The following is a 15,254-nucleotide window of genomic DNA, read 5'->3' as shown; positions in this document are numbered from 1 at the left end:
CATCTCTATTGCACTCCACACTGCCCTTTCCCACCTGGACAAAAGGAACACTTATGTGAGAATGCTATTCATTGACTACAGCTCAGCTAAGGATTCTGGGACTAAACACCTCCCTCTGCAACTGGATCCTGGATTTCCTGATGGGCCGCCCCCAGGTGGTGAGGGCAGGTAGCAATACATCTGCCACGCTGATCCTCAACACTGGAGCTCCCCAGGGGTGCGTGCTCAGCCCCCTCCTGTACTCCCTGTTCACCCACGACTGCATGGCCAGGCACGACTCCAACACCATCATTACACTTGCAGACAACACAACAGTGGTAGGCCTGATCACCGACAATGACGAGACAGCCTATAGAGAGGAGGTCATAGACCTGGCCGGGTTGTGCCAGGATAACAACCTATCCCTCAATGTAACCAAATCAAATAAAATGTATTTGTCACATACACATGGTTAGCAGGTGTTAATGCAAGTGTAGCGAAATGCTTGTGCTTCTAGTTCCGACCATGCAGTAATATCTAACAAGTAATCTACCAATTCCACAACAACTATCTTGTACACACAAGTGTAAATGAATGAATACGAATATGTACATAAAAATATATAAATGAGTGATGGCCGAACGGCATAGGCAAGATGTAATAGATGGTATGGAGTACAGTATATACATATGAGATGAGTAATGTAGGTTATGAAAACATTATATAAAGTGGCATTGTTTAAAGTGGCTAGTGATACATCTAATTACATCAAGATGGCAAGATGCAGTAGATGGTATGGCGTACAGTATATACATATGAGATGAATAATGTAGGTTATGTAAACATTATCTAATATAAATATTATAAAGTGGCAAGTGATACATTGATTACATCAATTTTCCCATTATTAAAATGGCTTGAGTTGAGTCAGTATGTTGGCAGCAGCCACTCAATGCTAGTGAAGGCTGTTTAACAGTCTGATGGCCTTGAGATAGAAGCTGTTTTTCAGTCTCTCGGTTCCAGCTTTGATGCACCTGTACTGACCTCGCCTTCTGGATGTTAGCGGGGTGGCGAGGTCAGTACAGGTGCATCAAAGCTGGAACCGAGAGACTGAAAACAGCTTCTATCCCAAGACTAAAGAGATGATTGGGGACTACAGGAAAAGGAGGACCGAGCACGCCCCCATTCTCATCGACGGGGCTATAGTGGAGCTGGTTGAGAGCTTCAAGTTCCTTGGCGTCCACATCAACAACAAACTAGAATGGTCCAAACACACCAAGACAGTCGTGAAGAGGGCACGACAAAGCCTATTCCCCCTCAGGAAACTAAAAAGATTTGGCATGGGTCCTGAGCTCCTCAAAAGGTTCTACAGCTGCAACATCGAGTGCATTCTGACTGGTTGCATCACTGCCTGGTACGGCAATTGCTCGGCCTCTGACCGCAAGGCACTACAGAGGGTAGTGCGTTCGGCCCAGTACATCACTGGGGCTAAGCTGCCTGCCATCCAGGACCTCTACACCAGGCGGTGTTAGAGGAAGGCCCGAAAAATTGTCAAAAACCCCAGCCACCCCAGTCATAGACTGTTCTCTCTACTACCGCATGGCAAGCGGTTACCGGAGTGTCAAGTCTAGGACAAAAAGGCTTCTCAACAGTTTTTACCCCCAAGCCATAAGACTCCTGAACAGGTAATCAAATGGCTACTCGGACTATTTGCATTGTGTGCCCCCCCCCCCAACCCCTATTTTTACGCTGCTGCTACTCTCTGTTTATCATATATGCATATTCACTTTTAACTATACATTCATGTACATACTACCTCAATTGGGCCGACCAACCAGTGCTCCTGCACATTGGCTAACCGGGTTATCTGCATTGTGTCCCGCCAATCCCTCTTTTACACTACTGCTACCCTCTTGTCATCATATATGCCTAGTCACTTTAACCATATCTACATGTACGATCTGCCTGACTAACCAGTGTCTGTATGTACCCTCGCTACTTTTATAGCCTCGCTACTGTCTTGTTACTGTTGTTTTGTTTCTTTACTTACCTATTGTTCACCTAATACCTTTTTGCACTATTGGTTAGAGCCTGTAAGTAAGCGTTTCACTGATGTATTCGGCACACATGACAAATACACTTTGATTTGATTTGATTTGGGGAATAATGGGGAAATGGGCGACACCTGGAGGGGGGTGGAGACAAGCCCAAAGACAGGTGAAACAGATCAGGGTGTGACACTGTAGGCTAAACGCTAAATGCTCAGGATACAAGTACACACTGTTATATTTTACCTTTAATAGTTATATTTTGTGTTTCTGTTTTTGAAAATGGTTTTTAATCCTATTTCTCTGATTAAAAGAGAGCCTGAAATTATATGTTTTTATTCAATGCCTGGCTTGAACCTCTCATGATGTGACATCATGGGAAATGATGATTGATGTTGACATCATGGGAAAATCAAAAGAAATCAGCCAAGACCTCAGAAAAGAAATTGTAGACCACAAGTCTGGCTCACCCTTGGGAGCAATTTCCAAAATGCCTGAAGGTACCACGTTCATCTGTACAAACAATAGTACGCAAGTATAAACACCATGGGACCATGCAGCCGTCATACCGCTCAGGAAGGAGACGCGTTCTGTCTCCTAGAGATGAATGTACTTTGGTGCGAAAAGTGCAAATCAATCCCAGAACAACAGCAATGGACCTTGTGAAGATGCTGGAGGAAACAGGTACAAAAGTATCTATATCCACAGTAAAACGAGTCCTATATCAACGTAACCTGAATGGCCACTCAGCAAGGAAGAAGCCACTGCTTCAAAACTGCAATAAAAAATCCAGACTATGGTTTGCAACAGCACATGGGGACAAAGATCGTACTTTTTGGAGAAATGTCCTCTGGTCTGATGAAACAAAAATAGAACTGGTTGGCCATACTGACCATCATTATGTTTGGAGGAAAAAGGGGGATGCTTGCAAGCCAAAGAACACCATCCCGACCATGAAGCACGGGGGTGGCAGCATCATGTTGTGGGGGTGCTTTGCTGCAGGAGGGACTGGTGCACTTCACAAAATAGATGGCATCATGAGGATTGAAAATTATGTGGATATATTGAAGCAACATCTCAAGACATCAGTCAGAAAGTTAAAGCGTGGTCGCAAATGGGTCTTACAAATGGACAATGACCCCAAGCATAATTCCAAAGTTGTGTCAAAATGGCTTAAGGACAACAAAGTCAAGGTATTGGAGTGGCCATCACAAAGCCCTGACTTAAATCTTATAGAAAATTTGTGGGCAGAACTGAAAAAGCGTCTGCGAGCAAGGAGGCCTACAAACCTGACTCAGTTACACCAGCTCTGTCAAGAGGAATGGGCCAAAATTCACCCAACTTATTGTGGGAAGCTTGTGGAAGGCTACCCGAAATGTTTGACCCAAGTTAAGCAATTTAAAGGCAATGCTACCAAATACTAATTGAGTGTATGTAAACTTCTGACCCACGTGGAATGTGATGAAATAAATAAATGCTGAAATAAATAATTCTCTCTACTATTATTCTGACATTTCATATTCTTAAAATAAAATGGTGATCCTAACTGACCTAAGACAGGGAATTTTTACTAGAATTAAATGTCAGGAATTGTGAAAAACTGAGTTTAAATGTATTTGGCTGAGGTGTATGTAAACTTCAACTGTATCACAGAAGACTGAAACATATCAAAGCCGTTTGACATATCCTCTCTGGGATAGGGGGCGGTATTTTCACGTCCGAATGAAAAGCGTGCCCAGAGTAAACTGCCTGCTACTCAGGCCCAGAAGCTAGGATATGCATTTGCATAGAAAACACTCTGAAGTTTCTAAAACTGTTTGAATGATGTCTGTGAGTATAACAGAACTTATTTGGCAGGCGAAACCCCGAGGACAAACCAACCAGGAAAATTTGAGGTCACTCTCTTTTCAATGGGGTTTCTGTGGAGATCTAGATTTCTAAGGCACTTGCTTGCAGTTCCTATCACTTCCACTGGATGTCAACAGTCTTCAGAAATTGGTTGATGTTTTTCCTTTGTGTAATGAAGAAGTAGCCCTGTTCAGAACGAGGGTCGAGTGAAGTGTACTGTTGTGGTTGAGGCGCGTGACCTGAAAGCACGCTCCACTTTGTTTTCCTCCGGTATTGAACACAGTTTATCCCGTCTTAAATTTTATCGATTATTTACGTTAGAAAATACCTAAAGTTGTATGAGGAAAGTTGTTTGAAATGTTTGGACAAAGATTACAGGTAACTTATGAGATATTTTGTAGTCATGTTGTGCGAGTTGGAACCAGTGTTTTTCTGGATCAAACGCGCCAAATAAATTGACATTTTGGAGATATAACGACGGAATTAATATTTGTGATGTTTATGGGACATATTGGAGTGCCAACAAAAGATCTTCAAAGGTAAGGCATGAATTATATCGTTATTTCTGAGTTTTGTATTGTGCCTGGCGGGATGAAATATGATTGTCTGTGTTTGTTTGATGGGGTGCTGTCCTCAGATAATCGCATGGTGTGCTTTCGCCGTAAAGCCTTTTTCAAATCGGACACTGTGGTTGGATTAACAAGAAGTTTATCTTTAAAATGGTGTATAATACTTGTATGTTTGAGGAATTTTAATTATGAGATTTCTGTTGTTTGAATTTGGCGCCCTGCAATTTCACTGGCTGTTACCAGAGAGGTTAACACAGTGTCCAAAGAAGGGCCAGAAGTATACAGAATGGTGTCGTCTGCATAGAGGTGGATCAGAGAATCACCAGCAGCAAGAGCAACATCATTGATGTATACAGAGAAAAGAGTCGGCCCGAGAATTGAACCCTGTGACACCCAAATAGAGACTGCCAGAGGTCCTGACAACAGGCCCTCCGATTGACACACTGAACTCTATTTGAGAAGTAGTTGGTGAACCAGGCGAGGCAGTCATTTGAGAAACCGAGGCTGTTGAGTCTGCCGTTAAGGATATGGTGATTGACAGAGTCGAAAGCCTTTGCCAGGTCGATGAAGACGGCTGCACAGTACTGTCTTTTATCGATGGCGGTTATAATATTGTTTAGTACCTTGAGGGTGGCTGAGGTGCACCCGTGACCAGCTCGGAAACTGGATTGCACAGCGGAGAAGGTACGGTGGGATTCGAAATGGTCAGTGATCTGTTTGTTAACTTAGCTTTGGAAGACAACGAAAGGCAGGGCAGGATGGATATAGGTCTGTAACAGTTTTGGTCTAGAGTGTCACCCCCATTGAAGAGCGGGATGACTGTGGCAGCTTTGCAATCTTTAGGAATCTAGGACAATACGAAAGAGAGGTTGAACAGACTAGTAATACGGGTTGCACTAATGGCGACAGATAATTTTAGAAAGAGATGGTCCAGATTGTCTAGCCCAGCTGATTTGTATGGGTCCAGATTTTGCAGCTCTTTCAGAACATCTGCTATCTGGATTTGGGTGAAGGAGAAGCTGGGGAGGCTTGGGCAAGTAGCTGCGGGGGGTGCGGAGCTGTTGGCCAGGGTTGGGGTAGCCAGGAGGAAAGCATGGCCAGTTGTAGAGAAATGCTTATTGAAATTCTCGATTATCGTGGATTTATCAGTGGTGACAGTGTTTCCTTGCCTCAGTGCAGTGGGCAGCTGGGAGAAGGTGCTCTTGTTCTCCATGGACTTTACATTGTTCCAGAACTTTTTGGAGTTAGAGCTACAGGATGCAAAATTCTGTTTGAAAAAGCTAGCCTTTGCTTTCCTAACTGACTGTGTGTATTGTTTCCTGACTTCCCAAAAAAGTTGCATATCGTGGGGACTATTCGATGCTAGTGCAGTACGCCACAGGATGTTTTTGTGCTGGTTGAGGGCAGTCAGGTCTGGAGTGAACCAAGGGCTATATCTGTTCTTAGTTCTACATTTTTTGAAAGGGGCATGTTTATTTAAGATGGTGAGGAAATTACTTTTAAAGAACAACTAGGCATCCTCTACTGATGGGATGAGGTCAATATCCTTCCAGCATACCCGGGCCAGGTCGATTAGAAAGGCCTGCTCGCAGAAGTGTTTTAGGGAGCGTTTGACAGTGATGAGGGGTGGTTGTTTGACCGCGGACCCGTAACGGATGCAGGCAAGGAGGCAGTGATCGCTGAGATCCTGATTGAAAACAGCAGAGGTGTATTTGGAGGGCAAGTTGGTCAGGATAATATCTATGAGGGTGCCCATGTTTACAGATTTAGGGTTGTACCTGGTGGATTCCTTGATAGTTTAGATTGTAGGACTCCCGGCGTGTTAAGCAAATCCCAGTTTAGGTCACCTAACAGAACGAACTCTGAAGATAGATGGGGGGCAATCAATTCACATATGTTGTCCAGGGCACAGCTGGGAGCTGAGGGGGGTCTATAACAGGTGGCAACAGTGAGAGACTTATTTCTGGAGAGATTCATGTTTTTAATTAGAAGCTTGAACTGTTTGTGCATAGACCTGGAAAATATGACAGAACTTTGCAGGCTATCTCTGCAGTAAATTGCAACTCCTATCCCTTTGGCAGTTCTATCTTGACAGAAAATGTTGTCGTTGGGGATGGAAATCTCAGAATTTTTGGTGGCCTTCCTAATCCAGGATTCAGACACGGCAAGGACATCAGGGGTAGCGGAGTTTGCTAAAGCAGTGAGTAAAACAAACTTCTGATGTTAACCTGCATGAAACCAAGGCTTTTACGGTTACAAAAGTCAACAAATGAGAGCACCTGGGGACACACAGGGCCTGGATTAACCTCTACATCACCTGAGGAACAGAGGAGGAGTAGGATCAGGGTACGACTAAAGGCTATCAAAACTGGTCGTCTAGTGCGTTGGGGGCAGAGAATAAAAGGAGCAGATTTCTGTGCGTGGTAGAATAGATTCAGGGCATAATGTACAGACGGGGGTATGATAGGGTGTGGGTACAGTGGAGGTAAACCTAGGCATTGAGTGACGATAAGAGGGGTTGCATCTCTGGAGGCACTAGTTATGCTAGGTGAGGTCACCGCATGTGTGGGAATAGGACAAAAGAGGTATCTGAGGCATGTTGTGTGGGGCTAGGGGCTCCGCAGTAAAAAAACAATGATAACTACCCTAAACAACAGTATACAAGGCATATTGACATTAGAGAGAGACATAAAGCGAGACATAAAGCAATCACAGGTGTTGATTGGGAGAGCTAGCTAAGACAACAATGGGTAAGACAACAACAGCTAATCAGCTAAGACAACAACAACAGGTAAAATGCGATGAATGGGCAGAGAGGGTCAGTTGACTACACACAGGGCCTGAGTTCGAGGCTGGGGTTGACAGATAAACAAATAAACAAAAATGGAGTACCGTGATTAATGAACAGTCCAGCAGGCATCAGCTATGTAGCCAGGTGATCATAGGGTCCAGTGAAAAGCAATAGATGAAACAGGGAAGCCGTTAGGTAGTTGTTACTACGCTAGCAAGTGGGGGACACCGCGTTCCTAAAGTTAGCAGGCTGGGGCTAGCAGAAGCATCTTCACCGACGTACGACAAAGGCCGGTTGAGGGCACATCAGACGGAATTACATCAGCAGACCAGTCGTAATGGTTCGGCGGGGCTCCGTGTCGACAAAGTGTCCAGGCCAATTGGCAAAAGAGATATTGTAGCTGGAGTAATTTTGTTTGCTATCCGGGAGATGCGCCTGTCTCGAGGCTAACTGGTGCTAGCTTCGGGACAAGGGCATTAGCCACTATAGCCACTCGGTAGCAGCTAGCTAGCTGTGATGATCCGATGCAAAGGTCCAGAGCTTACGGCAGGAATCCGGTGATGTCTGCTAACCATGTGAATGTGACTAATAATATGTGATTTGATTTGATTACAAAGGTTTGACTCAGGAGTGTAAATGAGATTTTTCTGTATTTCATTTTCAATAAATGTATAAAAAAAATCAAAATATATGTTTTATTTTTGTCATTATGGGGTATTGTGTGTAGATGTGTTGATATTTAATTGATTTTGAATTCAGGCTTTAACACAGCAAAATGTGGAAAAAGTCAAGAGCACTGCATCTGAGAACTGCTGTATATGTTTCCTAATGCATGGTGAGAGAGTGGTTGTCCTATGGTCATTTTGCATACAACCTTCCCACAACGTTCTGGGAATGGTGCAGGATAGTTGCATGGGTTTGGAGCATTCTCAGCACATTTAAGGAACTTGACAAAAAAAACATATTTTCTTGGTAAATCATTACTTAGACACAATGTTTCCGAAAAGGTCAAACATGGTTACACTTAATACATTTTCGGTAATGTCCTAGGAACGTTCTCCAACTGATTTCAATTTGGGAATGTTCTCAAATAGTTCAGAGAACGTTAAGAAACAACGTTGTTCTGTGGAAATTTCAGTACTTCAGCATAACGTTTCCACCAGGTTTCATCATGGATATACACTGCTCAAAAAAATAAAGGGAACACTTAAACAACACAATGTAACTCCAAGTCAATCACACTTCTGTGAAATCAAACTGTCCACTTAGGAAGCAACACTGATTGACAATACATTTCACATGCTGTTGTGCAAATGGCATAGACAACAGGTGGAAATTATAGGCAATAAGCAAGACACCCCCAATAAAGGAGTGGTTCTGCAGGTGGTAACCACAGACCACTTCTCAGTTCCTATGCTTCCTGGTTGATGTTTTGGTCAGTTTTGAATGCTGGCGGTGCTTTCACTCTAGTGGTAGCATGAGACGGAGTCTACAACCCACACAAGTGGCTCAGGTAGTGCAGCTCATCCAGGATGGCACATCAATGCGAGCTGTGGCAAGAAGGTTTGCTGTGTCTGTCAGTGTAGTGTCCAGAGCATGGAGGCGCTACCAGGAGACAGGCCAGTACATCAGGAGACGTGGAGGAGGCCGTAGGAGGGCAACAACCCAGCAGCAGGACCTCTACCTCCGCCTTTGTGCAAGGAGGAGCAGGAGAAGCACTGCCAGAGCCCTGCAAAATGACCTCCAGCAGGCCACAAATGTGCATGTGTCTGCTCAAACGGTCAGAAACAGACTCCATGAGGGTGGTATGAGGGCCCGACGTCCATAGGTGGGGGTTGTGCTTACAGCCCAACACCGTGCAGGACGTTTGGCATTTGCCAGAGAACATCAAGATTGGCAAATTCGCCACTGGCGCCCTGTGCTCTTCACAGATGAAAGCAGGTTCACACTGAGCACGTGACAGACGTGACAGAGTCTGGAGACGCCGTGGAGAACGTTCTGCTGCCTGCAACATCCTCCAGCATGACCGGTTTGGCAGTGGGTCATCCATGGTGTGGGGTGGCATTTCTTTGGGGGGCCGCACAGCCCTCCATGTGCTCGCCAGAGGTAGCCTGACTGCCATTAGGTACCGAGATGAAATCCTCAGACCCCTTGTGAGACCATATGCTGGTGCGGTTGGCCCTGGGTTCCTCCTAATGCAAGACAATGCTAGACCTCATGTGGCTGGAGTGTGTCAGCAGTTCCTGCAAGAGGAAGGCATTGATGCTATGGACTGGCCCGCCCGTTCCCCAGACCTGAATCCAATTGAGCACATCTGGGACATCATGTCTCGCTCCATCCACCAACGCCACGTTGCATCACAGACTGTCCAGGAGTTGGCGGATGCTTTAGTCCAGGTCTGGGAGGAGATCCCTCAGGAGACCATCGCCACCTCATCAGGAGCATGCCCAGGCGTTGTAGGGAGGTCATACAGGCACGTGGAGGCCACACACACTACTGAGCCTCATTTTGACTTGTTTTAAGGACATTACATCAAAGTTGGATCAGCCTGTAGTGTGGTTTTCCACTTTAATTTTGAGTGTGACTCCAAATCCAAACCTCCATGGGTTGATAAATTGGATTTCCATTGATTATTTTTGTGTGATTTTGATGTCAGCACATTCAACTATGTAAAGAAAAAAGTATTTAATAAGATTATTTCTTTCATTCAGATCTAGGATGTGTTGTTTAAGTGTTCCCTTTATTTTTTTGAGCAGTATATTTAAAGTCATGTTCTCAGAATGTTCAGAGAACATTAACAAACAACGTTCTTCTGTGGGAATTTCAGTACTTCAGCATAACGTTTCCTTCAGGTTTCCTCATGATTCTATTTCCAGTCATGTTCTCAGAACATTAAGATAACGTAACAAAAAAAACCACAAGAAAACTACTAACATGGAATTATTTTAAGATGGTCATACCAGTAATCATTTAGATATTTGATTTGGAGTTTAGGACCCCTTAAGGTATCAAAAAATATATACAAAACTATTTGATGAAACATTGAATTTGGCCTTATTGCTTTTAGCCCATGGAAATGCATTGAATAACAGCTTCATACATGGATAAATAGATAGTCCCCCCAAAAATCTAAAGGAAGTTTGTTCTGAAGTGTCTGTCCTATATCTGAGAGATATAAGAAAGATCAGGAAATTATATATATATTTGATGTATTTAACCCCTTATTTTAGACACTAAACTATCTCCATATATACTTCCATTCATTTAAAAAAAAAATGGTACCTGGATACCTTGAGACTAGTCTTGTTGGGCTTGTGTGCATCCTAGTGCAAAACAACGACATGTACGTGTTTGTGAGAGACTCATCTTTACACAGAGAGGTATTAGTGTGTAGCCCAAACGGTTCAGACGCTGCATACAGAAGGTGGCAGATCAGATCTAACGACTTCGGAGTCTCATCTTTCCATAGAGTGGTCATAATAGTGTATAGTTAATGTGTTTGGATGCAATACACGTTTTTGTGAGAAGACCGATTTTCAGGATGTCTCATGGTCTGACAAACACCGCTCTAGCTCTGCCACTTTTCACCGCAGATGCGGAAGGGCGACATCGGCGGATGCAGTTGATTGCCCATGCAAAAAAAGATATCTCTAGCTTAAACTGACAGATTTTGATTTTTTTGTGGGGCCACAGACATCGACTATTTTTTTTTAAATAAAACCTCCCAGGAAAACGTTCAGGGAACCATAGTAGAACGTTCCCAGAACCTTCTTGAGACCTCTAGAACAGGCCAAATTTTCACTTCCTTTCTCAGAACATTTAAAAAACATTCGGTTTTACCGGTCAGGAAACTTTGGCTTTGTTTCCAGCACCAATGGGAAACCAAAAACGTACGTTCCCACAACTTCCAAGGAACCAAATGTGCTAGCTGGGAGGTCTCTGACCTCCTCCCTGTACGCCGTCTCATCACCGTCGGTGATCAGGCCTATCACTTTCATGTCGTCAGCAAACTTGATGATGGTGTTGGGGTTGTCCGTGGCCATGCAGTCGTGGGTAAACAGGGAGTACAGGAGAGGACTAAGTACACACCCCTGAGGGACCCCCGTATTCAGGGTCAGCGTGGTGGAGGTGTTGTTGCCTACCCTGACCACCTGGGGGCAGCCAGTCAGGAAGTCCAGCATCCAGTTACAGAGGGAGATGGGGTTCCAAGCTTGGTGAGGAGCTTGGAACAGGACTATTGGTGTTGAATGCTTAGCTGTAGTCAATGAACATCATTCTCACATAGGTATTCCTCTTGTCCAGGTGGGAGAGAGCAGTGTGAAGTGCAATTGAGATTGTCTCATCTGTGAATTGTTGGGGCGGTATGCAAATTGGAGTGGGTACAGGGTCTCTGGAATAATGGTGTTGATGTGTGCCATAACCAGCCTTTCAAAGCACTTCATGATTACAGATGTGAGTGCTGTGGGACGATAGTCATTTAGGCAGGTTACCATGGAGTTCATGGGAACAGAGACAATGGTGATCAGCTTTGAACATGTTGAAATTACAGACTTGGACATAGAAAGGTTGAAAATGTCAGTGACGACACTTGCCAGCTGGTCTGCGCATACTCTGAGAACGCGTCCTGGTAATCTGTCTGGCCCAGTGGCCTTGCAAGTGTTAACTTGTTTAAAAGTCACCAAGTCTTACTCACATCGGCCACGGACAGCGAGATCACACAGTCGTCTGGAACAGCAGGGGCTTCCATGCGTGACTCAGTGTTTTTTTTTTACCTTGAAGCAAGCATAAAAGGTTGCCATGGTAACAGGTGCCTCTGTTGGGCAAGCAGTTATTTTTTTGACTGTGTTGTTTTGGGATGCAGAAGGGGGGGTGTAGAATGGGGGGGGGCTTATAATGGAGAGTAATTAGGTCGTTGGTCAGTGTTGATTCCAGAAATCCATCCTTACAATATGAGGATGACTGTATATGAATCGACAAACCCATCGATCACATGACACCATTCATTGCTATGTGAAGACTCAATATGACCCAATTAAGTCGATTTGAGCGACTAAGATGGCATCTCATGGGGACATTTATGTAGACATAAGATGGCATTTTCCAGCCCTAATGTCAGGTTCTGCAATTTACTTGTCTTATATCAGCTTGTATGCAGTCAGATGGGTGGTTGGAAATATTTGAGGCGTGTCCTTCAAAACATGATCCAAAGTGCTAATTTCAGGGAGCGCTGATAGGGATATTCAAGACCAACCAAAAACTGGTTTTAGCGGTAATGCAGTTGGTTATGGTATGAATTTTGACAGTGAAAACACAGCCTATCCAGCCGGGACGCGAATAAAACAAGAGTAGCCAAATGTGTTTTTGTTGCCTTTGTACTTCATATTTAGAAACATAAAAAAACGAATGTTTTTTCCATTTCGTTTTATTTGGTTAAAAACCAAGCATTGCCTCCCCTCTTCTCAATTAAGGCTTATTTTTTTGTCTGTGCAATGCAATTGTGAAGTAGTCAAGACTGTCGATAACGGGTTTGGCTCATGAGAACGCTTGTAGGAGAACAATCAACATTATGATCAAAGGAAGTGTTAAGTCAAGATACACCTTAGTTTAAGGAGAATCTCAATTGGATTTACTTGATTCCTCGAAAGGTTGCAAAATTCCATTAACTTTCCTTAAATTCCCTAGTTTCCCACAAATCCCGGTTGGAAGATTCCCGGAATCGTGAGGGAATAAGCAAGGAAATCCGACATTTTCCAACCAGGATTTCTGGGAAAATGTATTTGATTTTCCAACACTTATTCCTCGTGTCCTCTCCTCGCCTCCTTTTGAAAAATGTAAAAGGTAAATGAGGAGAGGAGGCGAGGAGAGGAAACGTGGAATCAAATGTATTCGTATGAAATTAGATTCTCTTTCTCCACTAGCGTTATCAGGCAAATTACGTTTACAGAGGAGGGTCCCAAAATGCAAAAGAAGTGTAGTTAGTTGTGCTAGATATTTTATAGATAGAAGGATAAGTAGCGTGTCGTTTTTAAATGTGTGCATGCTTTTCCCCGACAAAACCACAGCTGATTCAAAGGGGGTGTGGCGGCTTTCAAAACTCTTCTGTGGTAGGATACATCTGTGAATCCTCCGCCGGAGGAGGCAATCGAGGAGAAGAGCCAACTCCTTCATTCACCTATTAACACATTTATCCTCTTCTACAGTGACCAGGGTCAGGGAGGAAAGGAGGATGGAGGAGTCAAGGAGAGGACAGACTTTTCCACAATTGAGAAAAAGCCATAGCTTTCAGATGAATTCAGATGTCTTGATTTGGGTGTCATGGAGTTTGGAAATATATTTGAACTTTCCTTCCTTCCTTTTGAAACAAAGTATATTTCATATGTTCTGGGGTGTATTCATTAGTGCACATCGTAGTAAAATGTTTTGCAACAAAAATGTGAGTTTCTTATTGGACAGATTCAGGAAGGTTCCTCTCCGTTTCGGTCCATTTGTTTCTGTTTGGTTCCTAGTGAAAACACCCCAGGTCATATCAGGGAAAGAAACTAAGATATATATTTTGCTCATATTTGTCTAGTGTCAAATAAGCACACTAAATCACACAATAAAAGCTCATTATCACTTGTATGACTTTGCCACAGAGGGTAGAGGAACATTGGAACTGTGTAACCTAAGCACCGGACCGACCATTACCAGGTTCTGATCGATACGTTACGGTGATGATGTTACGCTTAGACACTCAACTCCAGAACATTACATCAAGTCATCGACAAAACACAGTGCATTAGCCCCATAATAGATTTATGCTAATCTGCTATGTGAAACCAGCTAGCGCGGCTAGCAGAAGAGTATAGCCCAACTGTACCAGGAAGAGATCATGGCATGGCCATATGTGTCTGTATCACTATCTGTGCTGCCATGGTGTTATAATAGTGCGTGAAGCCTTTACATGAGCATGTGTTTCTATTCCTATGTCAGCTATGAGCCTTTCAAAGGGGATTTCACCTCCACTACAGAATCAGATTAAACCCAATCAGGGATTAGGGACAGGGAACAAGCCAGGGACTGACGAGGAGCTGAGTGGGTTTACGTTGTGTGGGTGTGTGTAAAGCCTTCTGTAGCTCACAGGGTGACAAAAACCAAGTTGGAATAGAGGTGTATTGCTGCCTGTTTGGCATTATCTCAATCTGTCACTGCCTTTCAGTCTCTATCTCCCTCTGTCTCTCTCTGTTGCTCTCAATATTTCTATCACAGGACCTATTATAAATACAGATATACACTAAGTGTACAAAATATTAAGAACACCGTCCTAATATTGAGTTGCACTCCCCCCGGAGCATGGACTCTACAAGGTATCAAAAGCGTTCCACAGGGATGCTGGCCCATGTTGATTCAATTGCTTCCCACAGTTGTGTCAAGTTGGCTGGATGTCCTTTGGGTGGTAGACCATTCTTGATACACACGGGAAACTGTTGAGCGTGAAAAACTCAGCAACGTTGCAGTTCGTGACACAAACCAGTGCGCCTGGCACCTACCACCATAGCACCATAACCATCGGGGTGGCAGGTAGCCTAGTGGTTAGAGCGTTGGACTAGTAACCGAAAGGTTGCAAGATCGAATCCCCGAGCTGACAAGGTAAAAATCTATCGTTCTCCCCCTGAACAAGGCAGTTAACCCACTGTTCCTAGGCCGTCATTGAAAATAAGAATTTGTTCTTAACTGACTTGCCTAGTTAAATACATTTAAAAAAATACCCTGTTCAAAGACACACATCTTTTGTCTTGCCCATTCAACCTCTGAATGACACACATATACAATCCATGTCTCAATTGTCTCAAGCTTCTTTAACCTGTCTCCTCCCCTTCATCTACACTGATTAAAAAGTGTATTTAACAAGTGACATCAATAAGGTTAATAATAACCTTCTTCCTTCACAGGCTAGCAAGCAAACTAACCACCACCACCAATCTCAGGGTCCCTCCTTTCCTTTCAGCTCTGTTCCGTTCCAGCAGCATTCTGTCCCTG

Source organism: Salmo trutta, chromosome 19 (assembly GCF_901001165.1).
Source record: "Salmo trutta chromosome 19, fSalTru1.1, whole genome shotgun sequence".
Classification (NCBI taxonomy): Eukaryota; Metazoa; Chordata; class Actinopteri; order Salmoniformes; family Salmonidae; genus Salmo; species Salmo trutta.
This window is presented reverse-complemented; position numbering follows the sequence as displayed.